The following is a 15,328-nucleotide window of genomic DNA, read 5'->3' on the forward strand; positions in this document are numbered from 1 at the left end:
ATGTTTAACATGGTGTTTAGACGGTGACAATTCTCTCTTGAACTGTAGTTAAATAGGTAAACATGCACTAAGCCCTGAGAGAAAAGAGCATTCCTTATCTTCCAATGTGTACCCAGAAAAGTGTCAGATTTTAATGTTTCTAAGACACAAAATAAAGTGATGAGGAGTTGTTGGGGCCCAAGCTCGAGTCCCTGTTCGGGAGCCAAAATAATGTTGGGGTCCACACTAGCCCCAAGTTGGGGTGGCCAAAATAAATGTTGCAGCCCAGGCAAAATGTTGAGGCCCGGGCCAACCCACGTTTGGGTGGCCACTGTATCCTGGCCCAAGCTGCTGCTCTGGTCTGCGGGTTGGGGTTCAGCAAGAGTGAGGGTGAGGGCAGATTCTACCTAATGTCTGATGTGTATGAATCTCTCTCTCTTGTCTCCCTAATGTCTGGTTCTGTCTTCTATAGTCTCCCTAATGTCTGAATTCTGATCTGTTCAGTCTCTGCCTTTTATATGTCTCACTTCTAAGCCACGCCTCTAAGTTACACCTTTAATCATGCCCTTAGGTCTTGTCTCTAACCCTGATCTCTATACTTCTTAAGTCACACACCTTTAATCTCACACACCTTTAATCTCAAGGTATCTAAACCAAGATTATCGGAGTGTTCTCAGCTGTCATGTCAGGGTATATGGCTCAAGATGGCTGCAAAGCTGATAGCAGCTTTCTGCTAAAAGTCGGCCCCCAACAGGTCCCCCTTTTTAATTTTTTTTTTGATCTAAAATGTTGTTTATTAGAACCATATGCAATGGAATATACCTGCCATCTCAATGGAGTGATTTTTGTCTTTGTTGTTTTGTTTTTGCTATGCAAGAAAAAATATAGAATCTAGACATTTAAAACATTATCAGCATAATAATTACTATGGGCTCACTTTGAAAATTCTGTTAAAAATTGCCACAGTCATGATGAGCACAATTATTGCAGTTACATCATTTGAAAAAGATAAAAATTATGCTGCTAAAGACAAAACACTGAAATACATAAACATCACAATGTGATACAGCAATAAACTCTTAACTATTTAATATGAAAACTTAAATTTTAAAAGTTCTGTTAGAGAACCTGGAAATTTTTCACTATAGCAAAACATTTATTTATATTCCTTCAGCTTCTATGATACAGTGTACAATAAAATACTTTTAAAAGATACAACATTCAAGTGCTTCATGTACACCAACAGTATTGCCAATGCTAATAAAGTGATGCCCTTAAACATAAGCTGAGCTAATCATGGTTTTAAAAGTTTTCACCTTGCATTTTACGTAGCAGTTGGCGTTATACACTAATCAGTTTTGTGCTGACAGAAAGGATCCTAGTTAAAATACTGATTCTCAAAAGTAATGTGTATCAGATTGCTTGAAACTAAACAACCATATAAAAGTGGTAATTGTTAACCTAAACAATGATTAAGAAAGACAACTGGCATATACTCAGGCTGAGTGTTGCGTTCATGATGGTTCACTTTTAACAATAAAAATACTTTTACTAAAGCTAACATGATATGTATTTCTATACTACAGTCTCTTGAAGTTATAAAAATATTATATAAAATACCACAGACTTTAGAGGATATAAGTTCATGTGGCTCTGATACTAGCAGCTGAAAAATGTTTATAATTTAAAAAATAAATAAACTATAGGGGTAAACAAGTTACAAAACAGCAGAGAATTGTGATAGTTAGAATGAGAACAGCTTAATTACACAACAGCTAACAAAACGGTGATGCGGCTGGATCAAATGTCTTAAAAACCTCCTTCAGAGATTTGTCATCTGCTTCTTCACTAGGATCATCATCTGGGGTCGGGCTTACCTCTCCTGGCTCTCTTGCCTGCCTTGGATCACTGTATGGAGGTCTAATTAAGCCTGTTAAGGCTGGAATAGGAAGACTGTGCACAGCAGGGACTTGAACCTTATCAGCACTCCTGGGAATGTCTGCCTGTGTGTCGACTGGCCCATCAACAGGAACTTCAATGTCTGCAGCAGTGTTTTGTGGTGTGATCACTTCTCCAGGGGAAGGGTGGTTTTTATCACTATTTTTTAAGCCACTCTCCTGGTTCTCTGTATTTTCTCCTGAAGCAATGGCCGACAGCTCTGCTGCAGACAGTGAGCCCTTGTCCCTAGGATCATACAAGCTAATGCCACTAAGAACTGAACTTGAAGCTCCTGGTGGGAGGTCATCTGAAGAGAGTTTGGGGGCATACAGAGGAAGAGTCACAGAAGCAACATTAACAGGTGCTGCTGTTGAGGGCTGTGACAAAGCAGGGTTCCATCTGGCTAAGGGCAGGGCACTCCTTGATGAATGTGAGTCCTTTATAGCCACTTGATGAGACTCTGTATTGGGCAGTCTATGGAGCCTAGGATCAAAATTCTTTTGCAGCCGAGGGTCTCCTAGTTTACCTCCTGAACTGATTGAGTCTCCAGCCCGCTCTAAGCAGCCCTCTCTGTGTTACACTCATTTTGGCTTTGACTGCTGGTGCTGGATTAAGGGACAGGGCACCCCGATGATCACTCTTTGTATTCCATAATCTATTGAGCCTCTGTCAGCTATAAGTGGGGGTAGAGGTAAATTGATTGAAGATACTGGATCAGGTTTAGGTAAAGGTACTGGAAGTAAGTCTTCTGGAGCCCACACAATGTGTTTTGCAAAATTGGGTTTGTTTAGAATAACATCCATTTTAATATGACTGAACTGTCTTAACTGTGACCTTGGATCCTGGAGGATTACACCAGGTGAAGAATCCAAAGGTATTAAGAAGGCCTTTTCTCTCAGTTCTCTTTCTTTGTCTTCATCATCATCATATCTTCTTTTGGGTTTGTGATTTGCACCAGCATTTGTATGACGTAAATCAAACTTTGCTGCACTAGCTGAAGAGCCCCCAGGAGCACCTCCATTCCCTCTGAATTTCCTGGGATCCCACACAAGTCTAAGATCCATTGGGACAGACTCATGTGGCTTTCTATTATCTTGCCTTGGGACAGTCCGAAGTCTTGGGTCAACCACTTGATTTCCTTTCCTTTTCTCTTTAGCAAGTCTTGGATCAGTAGGAATGCTGAGCTCTGTGGGAAGGTGTTGCTGATTTCTTAGAGTTCCTGCTTGTTTCTGTAATGTCTTCAGTATTGACTTGACACCACTTCCTTCTTCCTCTTCACTACTGGAATACCAGTTAACTGTATCATCTTCTTCCTTGCTTGATGTTCTATGAGGCTGGGTGAACACTCAGGAGGATATCTGACATGATAAGGTGGCCTCTGTAGACATCCTAAAAGATCTTCTAAAGCATGCTAAGGAAACATGCTAAAAGCAGCTGAAGTCAGATATGAATTAAATTTCTTTGATCATGTGGGGTCCCAAGCTGGCTGCTCCCTCATAAGTACATCATAATCTTCTCGTCTGTCTCCCCAGGGACATGAGATAAGTAAGAAATGAAGGTAAAAATAAGAAATGAGTGGTATGATTCTGACTTAATAATTAACCAAAAGAAGATTGATTAAACAGTGCAATTGTGGTTGATACCAGCAGAAAGTACAACTTGCCAGTTAAGTTAACAGAAATAGAGGAATGCTTTTTCACAATGAAATGTTGTGACTGTTATAATTATTATAGTTTATTAGAATATAATAATATCAGTATAGCAACTAACAGTGCTTTAGTGTTGGGCATTTATATGCCTTATTGTTTATCCTTGTGTCATAATTTTTCCTTTTCCTTCCTTTCTTCCTTCCTTCCTTTCTCTTTCTGTCTGTCTGTCTGTCTGTCTGTCTGTCTGTCTGTCTTCCTTCCTTCCTTCCTTCCTTCCTTTTTTTCTTTCTTTTTTTGTTCAATTTACATCCTAATTGCAACCCCCTCTCCAAACCCACCACAATCCTTCCTCCATACCCTTTTCCTCCTCTGAAAGGGTAGACCCTCCTCATGTATATCCCCCCTATACTGGCACATCAAATCACTTGAGGGCTAGAAACATCCTTTTTCACTGAGGACAGACAAGGCATCACAGCTAAAAGAACATATACCACAGATAGGATACAGTTTCAGAGACAGTCCTTGCTTCAGTTTGATAACCACATGGAGATCAAGCTGCCGCACATCTACAATATATGTGTGGGGAGACTAGTTTGAGCCCATGGATATTCTTTGGTTAGTGGTTCAGTCTTTGAGAGCCCTGAAGAGTTCAGGATTGTTGACTTTGTCAAAATGGCATCCTACATATAGAGGAAGGATCTTCAGCAACCTTACATCTAACAGAGGGGTAATATCCAAAATTCATAAAGAACTCAAGAAGTTAGACACTTACAACCCAAATAACCCAGTTAAAAATGGGGTACAGAGCTGAACAGAGGATTCATTTCAAATGGACGAGAAGCATTTAAAGAAATGTTTAAAAACCTTAGGCATCAGGAAATACAGATCAAAATGTCTCTGATATTTCATCTTTTTGGTGGTTTGAATATGCTTGGTCCATAAAGAGGTGGCAATGTTACAAGGTCTGGCTTTGTTGGAGGAAGTGTGTCACTGTGGGGATGGGTTTTGAGATTCTCCTCTTCACTGCCTGGAAGGTAGTCTTCTGTTTGTTTGCCTTTGGAACAAGACATAGAATTCTCAGCTCCTCCAGCATCATGCCAGCCTGGAACTTACCATGATTCGTACCATGATAATAATGAACTGAACCTTCAAACCAGTAAGCCAGCCCTTATTAAATGTTATCCTTTATAAGGGTTGCCTTGGTCATGATGACTCTTGACAACAATGGAAACTCGAAGACTATCTTAGACCCAACAGAATGGATAAGATAAAAAACTCAAGTGATAGTACATTCTGGCAATAATATAGAGCAAGAGGAACACTTCTTCATTGTGGGTCTCTTGTTCTGGAATGTGGGAAGCAGCTCCACTCTCACCATTACAAGGTGGCACTTGGCATAGGCATTGCTTGAGAGAAAAGACAACTCCATATATGGAGTTGTATGCGCTGAGAGGTATGGTTACCCGATCACCCCACCTCGCATCATTGAGAATGGCCAATCATCAGTGACTTCATGGCAGTTGCTGATAGGATGAAGGCAATGCTTATAAGGGCTGTGGGAGCTGGGGAGGTGGGACAAGAGAAGAGAAGGAGAGGAGAGAGAGAAGAAGCTCACTGTACAGGGATAGCTGAATAAACTGTTTGAAGAACATGGTTGCCGCTGCCTTATTCCGCAGGTCGGACGTGGATAGTGACACTGGAAGGCATCCCATGATGATCTCCCAGCTGGGGACAGGGTGAGAGCAGGGAGGGTTCACTACTGTCTCTGCTGCTGCCTCTGCCTGTGTCTCCACTGTCCTTTGGTCTCCAGCCAGGTGATGCAAGAGAGCAACTCCTGCTAAAGAGATTATCTGGCATTTGAAGAGATTCAAGGCTGTCTGTAGTAGAGGCCATCGCCTGGTCAAGCTTTTCTTTGAAGTCGCCAGCCAGATATTGTGTTTGGACAAAGGCTGCTCCAGCAGTTCCAGTAGCACCAATTGAAACAGCAAGGCCTAGTCCAATGAGCAGAGGGATGAAGATCTCTCTCTTCTTTTGGCCTCCTCCCATCTGCAAGGCAAGTTCTTCAGGTAAGTAGAGATAAACCTGGGGGACAACAATCATGGGGGCACAGGAGCCCTGAAAAAGAGGGTTGATACAGGCACCTCTAATGCCTTTGCACCAGACGAGGGCAGGAGGGTTAACACATACTGATTTGGTAATGGTAATGTTATGGGCACATGTGAAATGGGGTTTTGAGGAGGGCCCTACAAGACAAAGAGTTGGGGGTACGTCAAAGAGAGGAATGTCCTGTGTTTTCCTTGTGGGCAGGGGTCCATGGAGGTCATAAAGGAAAAAGTTAATGAGAATGGCTGTTAATAATAGTGGAGAGAGAAAGGCACAGAAAAAGCATTGGGAAGAATTGGGGTGGGCCTTTAAAGGAAGGAGGTCCTAAGCTTATTGGATGTATTGTAGCCAGGAGAGGGTAGCTTGTAGTTCTTCCTGAGACTGATTTTCCTATTGGATAATATTAGCAGGGAAAAGGTAGATTTGGGGCAGGGACAAGTTCATGGGAGATGTGTGGGTCAGCTATGGGGTATCTGGCATAGCCATTGGGGTAAGGTTTACCCATGACTCCATTTGGCCAACATTCATTCCATGGACCACTGATGGAAAGCTGAAAATGAGTTTTAAGGTTGGTGAGCATGGTGCCACTGCGACTAGTGGATTCCATTGTGCAGCTCCAATATCTACAACCTCCATATGTGGAGACCTCCTGGAGACTTTCACCTGTGTTTCAGTAAGGAAAGCAGAGAAAAGAGCTGGAGATAATGGAGATGGATTCCAGGTGTAGGAGAATCTCAATCCTGGTTTGACATTCTTCAAGTGGGCAGTCCTGGGTTCCTATACGTTTATTGTGTCTGTTGTAGGTTTTCCTAGCATAGAATCTCTAATGGTAGGTGTTGGGAAGGCTAGGGAGAGGCTGGGCAGTAGCAGAGTTAGCATGAAGGATGACAAAAACAACCAAAAGAAAAGGGGGGGCGTTGTGGAGGTCACATGGCCTGGGCAGCCATCACCAGGTCATGGATGTCCTTCCAGGAGATCCTGTTGTTCCTCTGGGCATGGTGACTCCTCCACCTTCTCTTTCCCCTCCTTGGTTCTTGATGTGTCAGTGAGAGGCGGGCCATCTTCTTGGTTGGTGGGGTGGTATAGGACATTTCTGGCAGGGACCCAGATAGGCTTAGGCTGGGCCTGTGGAAAAACAGAAGCAAAACCCCTCTCAGTTGTAAGGAGGGAATCTGCTCACTTCCAAATTCCATCTAAAGGATCTTGCCATAGTACTAGAATAAGGGAAGCTAATTTTGGTGTGTGCCAATGGAGGGAAGGAAATAGGAGGGTGTTTGGAAGTTTTCTAGATGGTAAATATGTTTAGGGTAGTCAGGGCCATCATTAATTGTACATTAGGGGAATAGGTGGTGGTTTGTTGCTTCAGAAGTTGGGCCTCCAGGGTCTATGTGTTCTTTCTATTATTCCTTGGCCCTGAGGATTGTCGAGAATTTTTGTATGATGGGTAATTTCCCAGCATGTGCAGAAGGTTTTAAATTGAGAGCTAGTGAAGGTGGGGCCATTATCAGTTTTTATCTGTTGAGGACTGCCCATGATGGCAGAGGTAGAAAACATATGGTAAATTAGCCTTTTTTGAGTTTTCACCTGTCTGGGCTGTAGCCCATATAAAATGTGAGTAAGTATCTATGATGACAAAAACATATTTTTGTCTACCAAATTGGGGAATGTGGGTGACATCAATTTGGCATAAAGCATTGCATTTGAGGCCTCAGAGATTGGTGCTCATGGTTTGTAAAGCTGGGGTGGTAATGAGGGATGCACAAGAGGCACATGTTTTTATTATCCTTTGGAGCTGAGCAAGGGGAATGCCAAGGAAGTGAACATGAAGCCCCTTAAGATTTGTGTGTGTGCGTGAATGAAATTGGTCTGCTTGCTCAGTGGAGGCTATGAATGTCCCTGTTGAGGCGATTTGGTCAGCGACTGCATTTCCCTCAGATATAGGACCTGGCAGGGGACTGTGGAATTGGATGTGCTGGATATAGATGAGGGAGGCTCTCTCCTGTAGGAGGGCAGAGATCTGTATGAGTAGAAGGGAAAGTGGGTTGTCATCTAGTCTGATAAATGATCTTGACAACCAGAGAAGCAAATTGACAGCATAAAAACTGTCTGAAAAGAGGTTAAAGGGGCCTTTGACTTCTTTCAGAGCTAGGTAAATAGCATATAATTCTTTATATTGGGGGGGTGATGGGGGAGCTCTTTGAATCAGAAGATAGTGGTTCATCTCCAGGGAAGTAGTATAATACTGCTGCAGGTCCCCTCTTGCCTCCATCAGTAAATATTGAGGGGGTTCCTGCTATGGACTCTCTTGAGAATTGTTTGGGTGATAGCCATCACAACAGAGGGAGGGCAGAGGCCCTTTTTTTCATCAGGATAATGGCTGTCAATTTGTCCTGGGAATCCTATTAAGCTGATAGCGAAGGGGGAATGATTTTTGATTAGCCACTGAATGTTAGAGAGGGAGAAGACGGTGACAAGAAAGTCATGTTCTTTTCCTAGTGTTTGTAGGGCTCTATCCCTGCCATTTTTAATCATGTTGGCAAGTGTATCTACTTTATTGAAAATTCGGGGTGCACCACTCATTGGGGTATGGAGCCATTCTAGCACCCCCTGAGGTTGGTAAAAGGCTCCTACAAGCTTAGTGGAGGAGTTAAAGATAAGGAGATGTACAGGTATGTTTGAGTCATACCTAGCAAGAGCCATATCTTTTAGGGCTGAATTGACAGAACTTAGGGCTTGGACTGCTTCTGGGGACAGTGTTCTTGGGGAGGAGAGACTTTTATCTCCTTTCAGGAGGTTAAAGAAGAGTTGAAGGATTCTTGTGGGAAGGTGGAGCCAGGGTCAAAGCCAACTGAGGTTGAGCAAAAAGCTTTGGAGGGATGCGGAAGTTAATTTTTGAGGGAAGGAAAGGGTGGTCTTGAGGGGGTGTGTTGAAGTAAGGGAGATCTCTGTTCCTAAAAATGCAATGGGAAGGATAAGATGGATTTTGTGAGGGGCTATTTTGAATCCTAGGGCAGATAGGGAAGGTATTAGCTAGTCCTTAAGTTGGGAGAGGGAGGTAGAAGCATCTCCCCATACCAAGATGTCATCTATATAATAATAGATGTTGAGTCCTTTGTCTAAATAGGGTTTTAATTCAGTGGCTACAGCCTCCTGACAAATGGTAGGACTGTTAGCCATTTCTTGGGGAAAAACAGTCCATTAATATTGTGAGGCAGGGCCAGAGTTGTTAATGGGGGGGGGGGGACTGAGAATGCAAACGTTCACAGCCCTGGGGATGGAGAGGGATGGAAAAAAAGCAGTCTTTTATGCCTATTGCTAATAGGGAACCATTGGTAGAAATAGCTGAGATGTGGGGAGCCCCAGATTCTCATAGTTTTGTTAATTGCCCTCAAATCTTGCAATAGTCTCCACCTCCCTGAGCTCTTTTTTATAGCAAAAACAGCCGTGTTCCATGGATCGTGGGAGGGGTGGATATGTAGAGACAGCTGCCCCTCTATGAGTTCTCTGAGGTTCTCTATGTTTCTCTCTTGAGGAGGAAACTTAGGAGATCTCTCCCTAGAGGCCACTGTGGGACCCAGATGGCTCTGTACGAGAGCCAATCAAGGCAGGGAGTACTAAACCTAACAGTGGCCCATAGAATTGGGGGTGATTTGGAGGAAGGTTTTTGGATCTTTTGGGGCACTATTTTCATCATACGTAATTTTCTCTACCTTAATATGGTCTCTTTCTGCTTGGGTGGTAAGAACCTTGTAAGATATCTCTCCCTAAAAAAGTGGTGGCTACTTGAGCGACCAGGGGGAATATGAGGCCTGTAACCTCATCCTGGTCTTCCCACCTATAGGTCTGTTTGGTGATGAATGTGTGAGAGGTACCCTCTATGCCTAGAAGCTGGGGCCGAGGGATCAGCTGCCAGTCTTGTAGGAGGGACCTCTTGCTGTCTTAAAATTGTCCTATCTGCCCCAGTATCAATAAGACACTTGAATGGTTTATCATCTATTTTAATGGTTAACTTTGGGTGGGAGCCTTCTGAGATGTTGAACACCCATAAGGCTTCTACAGGAGTAGTTGTCCCTCTTACTGTCGGGGCTGAAGGTTGCCCCATTTGAAGTTTAAAGGCTCTAGTCATTTACCATCTTTATCATATCGAGCAGTACAGTGCCTCCTCCAATGGAAACCTTTTCTGCAGCAGGGACAGAGGCCCTTAGGGGGATTAGAATCTGTTATAGAAGAATAGTTCAGTGGGCATTCATCCCTCCAATGTCCTGTCTCTCCACATTTGAAGCAGATTCCTTGTTTTTACTGCTGACACAAATGCCTGAGCTACGGATGTAACCTGGTGTGATGAGGTTTCTATGTCTCAAGTTGCCACAATCTACCTATCGTGATGCTCTTCCCAGATACCCTGGCAAGCTCGCCTAGACTCAGAAGTCATGCCTTCCCAAACAATGGTTTTAAGAAGAAGTTCTCTAGCTGTGGGGTTGAAGATTTTTCTTTCTAAGTTCATTTTAGTTCTGAGAATACAATCAGATAGGGATTCTCCAGGCTTCTGATGGAGGGAGAGCAGTGAGTAGGTGGGGTCTTGTGACCCTGAGGGTGGAGTGAGCCTATTTCAGCCTTGAATGGCACAGAGGCTGACCTGCTCATAGTACCCTGCTGGCTGACTTGCCTGCTGAGTTCCAGTAGAGAAATCTTCCTGGCCAAAGAGTTCTTTAAAACCCCCATGTAGTGTCATTGCCCCTCTCCTGGTTTTGCCTGACTTGTTGAAGACATTCATCATGAAAGTAGGCTTCCCACTCTAGAAACATTGGACCAGGAAGAGCAGAACAGCAAATATCTCTCCAATCATTGGGGGTGTTTAAATTGGTAATATGGCTCTGTAGGAGAGATTTTTTTCCATGGTACATGAAAGCCATCTTTCTTCACTGTTTGCCTGAGTTCTTTTAGGACTGAGGATTGGAGTGGGTACCAGTTAAGTGTTTTAGCTCTAGTGGGGTGGCTATTAACTGGGAATGCTCCAGCAGTTTGGGTTTCAAGTTCTGTATCAGATTCCTGAGTATCATGGGAGGCAGGGTTAGTTTTTGCATGAGAGTCCCTGAAATTGCAGATTTGTTGAGTGGTTGGTGGTTGAGTATAAGAGACTATGGTATTTGGCAGGGTTTTATCTACAGGTTCTGAAGGTCTCTCATTTTTTGCAGCTTAAAGGAGGGGGAAGGGACTTATCTCTCTTTGGTTGGGTAGGAGTTGGAGTAAGGGGAGAGGCAGGCAACAGCTCCTTTGGTATTTTAATGGACCCTTGTCTTTGTGTGGGGGAGGGAGAAGCAGGAGGAGCAGATGGTTTGTTTGGCATCTCCTCCAAGTCATAAGGGGAAGGGGTTGGTAGATGAATTTCATCTCTCTTATTAGTTGGATAAGGGCTGCAAGGTCTGAAATAGGGTGATTTTGGGGACCTTGATAATTGGGTTTATTTAACTGAGGGGGCTCAGGAGCTGTGTTTTTCTCAGTCTGTTCAATTTTAGATGGACCTATACATTGCCATATTGCAGCTAAGATGGGCAAAAACTCAGAAGGTTTTTTTTTTTTTTTTTCAATCTCTGATTTTGATAAGGGAAGCTACTCTGCTCCATGAGTGTGGACTGTAAATATTGTCCTCATCCATGCATGGTGCGATCTGAAAGACTTCCTCCCAAAACAAAAAGGCTTGTTTTATCGCTATTTTTATTCCTTGGGACTTTAGTAGGGCATATATTTGCCTTGCCTGGGGTGATTTCTTATGTGATGTTGAGTTACCCATGACAGAAAAGAGGAGAAATACTTTGTCCAATAGGAAAGTTCCCTTGGCCTTTCAGCTTTTGGGGATTCCACAAAGGTCCAAAAATGCTACGCCTTCCTGCACATTTAATGACTGGCAGCTGCCCTATGGCTTTTAAATGGCTGCTACATTACCAAGTTTTTCTTTTTGTTTAAAAGAGAGTCTAGATAGAGAGTCTTTGCCAATGCCCATTGTGGGCTGTCAGGATTTAAGCAGAGGCTGGAGGAACCTTCAATCAACACCAGAGCGTAGCTATGACCAGAAGGTATCAGTTGTTACTTTGGTTTATTTAAATCAGTGCTCTGACTGAAAACACAGGAGGAAATAACAGGTTGCTTGTTTCCAGAGTTGGGAGGCTCACCTTTCCATGGTATCAGTTCCTGTGGCTGCATGGCTGTTTGAGCCCCACTTTAGGCGCCAGCTGTGGGTCTCTTGTTCTGGAGGGCGTCCCATGATGATCTCCCGCCTAAGGGCAGAATGAGACCAAGGAGGGTTTGCTACTGTCTCTGCTGCTGCCTCCATCCTTGTCTCCACTGTCCTTCAATCTCCAGCCTGGCATAGTGCAGGAGGTCTCAGCCAAAGGGCCCACATTGCAAGCAGGGGGAAGATTGCCTGCCTCCACTGCTGCCTCTGTTTGCTTGCCACTGTTGCTGCCCAGTCACTCCCAGGTAGTGTACCTGTCTTCTCCCACTGAGCCAGCCTGGGCTGGGCCAATAAGAAGCTGGCTATCTGGCAAGAAGGCAGCTTGGTGTCCCAGGCAGGTTCCAGGAGAGCAGATCTCTCCCCAAGTATTACAGCTCTTGTGACAGAAACTCTAGGACACCAGGATGATTCTTGCACACTTTACTTCCCTTGAATAGAGCCTTTATATACAGTTTCAGGGTGGTTTAGGGTCTGGCAGCAGATAATGCCTATTGGCTTCTGGAGATACCTCATCTGCATGTGGGAGAGCCTGAGGCACTGTTCCTTGTGACTGACGGTCATAGACCTCTCTGTGGGAGGGGCTGTGGAGGGCTGAAGCTAAATGAAAAGAACCAGGACCCGGAAGCAGAGCTGAACACCTGCCATCCAATAAGGGTCCAGGGTTCCAGGCTTATGCTTGACCAAGCACCCAGCTGCTTCTCCAGCCCACTGCCCCACACTTCTTTGCTGGTGTGCAAACTTGTGTCATAGTTCTAACAACCATCAACTTAAACTGAAAGCTTAGAAATTTTCATTCCAATCACTAGTTCTTTTGCTATAAAATTAGATTGATCCTGAAAACAGACTCCAGTAATTCAGTTCTGAGAAGGTCAAAGCCAGTGTGTATATGCCAACACATTCAGCTCTCAGAATTAGAAACAAGAAAAACAAAAATAAAAAGAATAAAATTTATGCAAATTCTTACTTATGATGGAAACAAAAGTTTTACTTTATGTTCAAGAGAAAAAAATCTTAAACAGAATAGTGGCTTCAATCTTGCCCATCTGTACAAGCATGGATACAAGCATCTTAATTACTGCAAATCCAAACTGTGTGGTATATATTACAATATATACTATAATATATTACATTAAGTAACAAGGAGTAAATAGCCTGTTTCATATTTTAGTAACTACTGTGAAGATAATTGTCAAAGTGACAGAATTTTTATATGCTAGGTATAATAGAACTCAAAACAAATTTAAAGTGAAAAATAATGTATCAAACAAGGCAAAATATGAAACTATGAAACAACATGTTCAACTCTAATTGTAAATATGAAACAGTGCAATAGCTGGGAGGCAGATGTGTTCACTTTTCTATGAAGTTAGTTATGCTAAGTAGGCTCTTATAGAGATTTTTGAATACTTAGGACTTATTTAATGGAATAGAAGTCCAGATGTAGCAGGTATATTGCATAAAAGTCTTGAAATGTATTATGTACTCTTTTGTTACTCAAGACTCATTTTGGATAGAGCCTGAAAGTTGTAATAGAGTGTAGTCTTTGGTCTTCACCTAAGTCTTATATAATGTGAGTCTGAATTTCAGTTCAGTTCCTAGATGGTTTATTTATACATTCATATTTGTGTGCATAATACAATTTGTATTAAATATAAGATATGGTAATTTTTCTCCCATGCTGAGGATGGAATCCAGATCCTATATCTAGGCAAGTACGCTACCACTGAGCTAATGTTGGTTTCTTCCTTTCCAAACTAAGCTCCCAGTATTCTTCTTGCCTATTGTCTTTTTTCATGTTACTTCTTTTACTGACTACTCTTGTTCACCTGGAAGAGGAGTATTCACATCCTCCTCTATGCTAAGCCATTCCAGACTCTGAGCAAATGTAACTGTTCTTATATATATTTATATGATTTTGTGAATTGAGTTGCTTTAAGAAGCCACACCTATGTTAGTGATTCTGAAGGCAGCTTGAGTGATTAGCACACCTGTGCTTACCTAGCATTAAAAATGTTAGATAGGGCTGGTGATATAGCTCAGTCACTGAGGTCCTTAAAGCAGAATCAAGGCAGGATCTCAACCCACATAGAAATCAAGACTTGATGGAAAAGCCATAAGCATTTACAAACTCTGGTTCCTGTTTTGAAGGAGATAAAGGCTTTCTGGGACTTATTGGCTGAATAGCCTGACACAATCATTGAGTTTCAGGGTTGAGTCAGAGATCAGGTCTTAAAAAACAATGGGGATAGCCATCTTGAGGATCAGCACCTAAGAACTTCTGACTTCCACATGAGCACACACAGAGATGTGAACATTCATTCTTCTCCTGGCATATTCCTGAACATCCACATATTCATGCCCACATACTCATATATAAATCTTACCAGTCAAAACCAAAAATTATGTCTGACTGTCATTAGTATTTTTATAGCCTTTTATCACTCACTTCTTTATCTGGTTACATGTAGACTACCAGAGGGGACCCCAAATGGAGGAGTTAGAGAAAGAATTGAAGGAGCTGAAGGGGCTTGTAAGCCATAGGAAGAACAATAGTAATCAACCAGAACCCCAGAGCTCCCAAGTACTAAACTACCAACCAAAGTGTACACATGGAGGGCCCCATGGCTCCAGTTGCATATGTAGCAAAGGATGGCCTTATCTGGCATCAATTGGAGGGAAGGCTCTTGGTCCAGTGAAGGCTTAATGCCCCAGTGTAAGGGAATGCTAAGGTGGTGAGATAGGAGTGGGAGGGTAGGGGAGCACTTTTATAGAAGCAGGAGGGAGGGGAAATGGGATAGGATATTTGTGGAAAAGAAATGGGGAAGGAGGATAACATTTGAACTGTAGATGTCTAAAATAGCCAAAAAAAAAAAAAGTAGCTTTAAAAATGTATTCTTAACAGACTACTATTTCTCACCAGCTCAAAAATTAAGTATGTTATCAGAGAACATCTGAAAGCTGCATCAGAATGTTGCCCCTTTCTTTATAACTTCTCAACTTGATAGTTACTTCATTGATATATGACTTTCTTTTTCTGTAAACATACATATTCATATCAACTATTTCTATTCTAGAACATGAATTTGGAACACCCTAAATTCATGTTCTTTGAGCATAGTCCCTCACATTTATATCAGAGTTGATCATCTCTTATTCTCTGTGAGGAAAAAAACTATGCTTTGCATTAGAATATACATATGTAGCTCTATCAATGTAAAGGCCTCAGATTTCTAGGGTATTTGTTTGTTTGTTTTCAGCTTTATCCAGAGGAAATTGTTTTTTTTTTTCTTGAAAATCTTGATATAATTATTGACTTTTCCAGAAGATAGTATGTGTTCAGCATATGCTCATCAGGCACAAATTAATAAATGCTTAAAAAAATTATTCCTTAAGATTTAATTATCTATTTTCTTCATAAAGACATTAC

At 42.4% G+C, this 15,328-nt stretch overlaps 1 pseudogene; it reads right to left on the reverse strand.

Moving 5' to 3' along the window:
• Positions 1-1,754: 1,754 nt before the first annotated feature.
• LOC117718666 (zinc finger CCCH domain-containing protein 6 pseudogene) lies at positions 1,755-12,000 on the reverse strand (annotated as a pseudogene).
• Positions 12,001-15,328: the final 3,328 nt, after the last annotated feature.

This window comes from Arvicanthis niloticus, chromosome 13 (genome assembly GCF_011762505.2).
Source record: "Arvicanthis niloticus isolate mArvNil1 chromosome 13, mArvNil1.pat.X, whole genome shotgun sequence".
In the NCBI taxonomy this organism is placed as follows: domain Eukaryota; kingdom Metazoa; phylum Chordata; class Mammalia; order Rodentia; family Muridae; genus Arvicanthis; species Arvicanthis niloticus.